Source organism: Lepidochelys kempii, chromosome 1 (genome assembly GCF_965140285.1).
Source record: "Lepidochelys kempii isolate rLepKem1 chromosome 1, rLepKem1.hap1, whole genome shotgun sequence".
Taxonomy (NCBI): domain Eukaryota; kingdom Metazoa; phylum Chordata; order Testudines; family Cheloniidae; genus Lepidochelys; species Lepidochelys kempii.
Genome location: NC_136380.1, coordinates 60,024,058 through 60,027,676, shown reverse-complemented (window position 1 = coordinate 60,027,676; position 3,619 = coordinate 60,024,058).

The following is a 3,619-nucleotide window of genomic DNA, read 5'->3' as shown; positions in this document are numbered from 1 at the left end:
AGAAGCGAGGTCAGTGTGAAGGGTACTTCAGTTGCAGTATGAGAGGTATCCAATTCCCAAAAACCTGCCTTCCCCCTGACTTCAATTGGTAGCCAAAAGAGCAAGGCATTTTATTGCTGTTATGGATCTGGGACTTGTGTACAAATCTAGCTTCTTTGAGAGTTAATTTTATAAAACCTCCTCCACTGTGCAGGGCTCTAAAACAATTTCTCATAGAAAAGAGCCTCTTGAAGGCATAGTTGTTCACTTGCACTGCCTCTAAAAATCAGCTTTAAAAGAAAGCATCAGACTCATCACTGCTGCTAAGTTTTGTCAGCAAAGCAAACTTGCTCTAGGATAGTAAGTGATTCTGCATTCTTGCTAGAAAAAGCAACAGGTATTTTCTGTATCCAAACTTGTATATGGGCTGGTGTTTCAACATGGAAGCTGAAATTGTAATAGATCTCTTGCTGGAAAGTAGATTAAGACTCAGGCAGGAGCTGCATTTCCTGTATCTCACACACTACTCAGATTTTAAAAATAGACTGTAAATGTAACACGTACGAGCCTGCTTCTCTCACAGAGGCTGGTGGTGATCTGCATTTGCTACCGCTAAACTTACCCTTGTTAAATGATCCTGTTTAATGTTATATTTAGGATCCATTAATGATGTAATCTCCTTTGAAGTAAAATTTAAGGTTTTACTCCCTGTATTCTTTTTTAAAGGAAATGCCACAACTTTTCACATCTGCTTTTAATACCTTACAGCACCCAAATGCTTGACACTTGTTACTGTAGAATGATAAATGTCAGATACTAGGAGGAATTCTATACCTGTAGTTAAAATGGTTTCTGCTTAGTTGCATGCATAGAGAGGTTGTAATGGAAATCCCCTCTGGATGGCACATTCTGATTTCGAGCTCTTAATTTTTCTGTGAAAGCAACACTTTGCTCTTACTGAGGTGAACATGGTACAAATTTCAAACAAGGTTAAATTAACTGTTTGCAAAGTCTGATGGCAGGGATATCGTTCCTTTTGTATAGATAGGGAAACTGTAACAAAGAGGCGCTGTGATTTAGTCCTGCAATAGTCAGTGGCAGGATTAGGTCTGAAGAGTCCTGACTCCCATTCCCACAAGGCTACAGCTAAAATACAGGCAGCCCTTGGACTTACAACACAAATCACTTAAGTCAAAAACGTAACTTGAATTTCCCATAGAGTGCTGTAAAGTCAAAACAATAATTTATAAACATTGTGCTGTTCATCATAACTCAAACATTGTAAAGTCAAGGACTGCCTGTAATGCCTGAAAGACAAATCTTCCAGCTTTTGATGCTTCACAAACTGCATGCTCTAGGCACTAATCACAGCACCAGATGCTGCTGTTTCAAGCTAAATGGCTATTTCAGAATGAATTAGGAAAGACTTTTTACATACTTTGCTACATATAATAAAATGGAAGTGTTTCCTACAACATACCCATGCTGAATGAAACAGCTGATAAGAGTGGTCACCACACCACCTCAGGTGTCATAAAACATGGCACACAGCACCAATACAGGGTTGGGATTTTCTATTAGAACATTTGAGCTGGCCCAATAACTCGTTTGCAAAGGGCACCAGTATCCTGGAGATCAGCCCTTTGTCTTAAATGTTAATTTTTTTTAAAAACGATGCTTTTTTAATTCCACTTGTAGCAGTCACTTACTTAAACTTTGTACTGCCATGCACCTGCGCAGGACTTGGTGACAGGAAAGGAACTACTTTTTCCCCAGCTGCTTGAAAACGTACTGCCTTTGAAATACAAAGCTGTCCCCATACAAAGCAGGGGGAGCAAAGGCTAGCCTGCTGTTAAATAAGAGCAGAACGGTTTCAGTTTTTGAGGAAAATCACATCTCTGTTTCCCAAAATCGTGGCTTTGCATTTTGGTTGCAGGTATTTGATGTCCTCTCTCAGGTTAGCAGTTCTACCGCTCAGTTTTCAACAGGGAAAATAGTCCGCTTGGTGCTGGGTGGGTGGTTATGTTTGTTTTACGTGTTGTAGAGAATTAGATCACTACAGTCACTGTTTTAGTGATGGAAAAGTGACTGCACAGTCAACATCTTGCCCTCCCCTGCCTTACATATGGTGATAGTCCAGCAGTAGGTAACTCAAGAGTACATTAACCTCTCTGGGCAGTTTTTAAGCCAGCAATCACAAAATATAGAGGTATTATGTAGCATCCGTCTCCCTAGTACTGCAGTCCGTGGGATCTGTCGACGTAGAACTGAGGTCAAGTGCTGTGTTTGGTTCTAGAACCAAATGTTTCCTGCACAAGCCCAGCTACTAACCTTTCTGGCCAGGGGGAGGAAATCAAGAATCTCCTGCTCAAATCTTGAGGACTGACAGTTGGATGAAAGCTTGTTACTAGCTCCTCTATTTCCTTGAAGACATGAAATTACTGACCTACTACTTATTCATGTAAGCAACTGCAATGTGTTACATGGGGATGTTATCTGATTACGAACTGGAGATGGTCCGTAAGCTCTATTAAGATGTGGTCCACAGTTAAGTTTGAGAACCTGTGGCAGCAAGTATTTTCAGGGACTTGCCGTAGGTAAAATAATTCTCCCCCCAAAGCTGTCGTATAGCAGTAGAGCTATTACTCCAGCTCCAGGCTGAAAGAGCTGGTACCGCTATTGGAAGAGGGAAGAGAAGGACTGGCTGTTGGATCCACATAGTGCACAGAAAGCTCTTGCATGATGAACAGCCAAAGTAGGTTGGCTAAATCCTGTCCCCTCAGAGTTAAGTGGAGACATGTTAACTTGGGGGAAACACTAAAATCCTAGTGAAGAGTAGGCTGACTGTATTCCTCCCCCAACATACAAATTAGCAGGCAGAGTTACACACCATGGGGAATCATTTTAAATCTGGTACAACTGGGTCAGATTCAGCTACCTTTACTCACATAAAACAGTCCTGTCCCGTCCCCCCGGCTGCCCTTTCTCCTCAGATAGTAAAGTAATAAAAGGTGGCAGAGTCTGCTCTCCAATGCTCTCGATGTTAGACAAAGAAACCATCCTACTGCTTATCCATCCCTCAAACTAATTTATTCCTCTCTAAGAAGAATCTCTAGCCTTTCCCCAGAAACTTACTTGGTGGCAAACTTAAGTCATAAAAAGGATGAACTGCTCCCTTTAATACCTGATTTCAGGTAGCTGCCTTCAGACTGTCTGTTACAGAAGCCTCTTCCTTTCACACTCCCAATTACAGGTTCAATGTTAACAAGGGGGGAATGGTTGATCACAATGCAGCATAAGTTTGTTTGCATTTTCCATCAACAGCTGCAGATTTTGGCCTGGAAATACACTTCAATAGGCAGGAGAAAAACACTTCAGTGTAAATCCATTTAATTTACTATTGTTTTCAGCCCTGTATTCAAAATTGTCCAGTTATTCTGTTCAGTGCTGAATGAGTGACAAATGGAAAGTTAGTGTGTTACTAGTTCTCCTGCTGCAGTCTGCACCGTCTTGAGACCACTGACATATTCTATGTCAATATGCTGTTTAAAAACAAAAAATTAAATGATCATATCTATTCTGAGCCATACCCTCAGAATGCTTTTCCCAGTATGGTTAAACAATTTTCAAAGCAGATGAA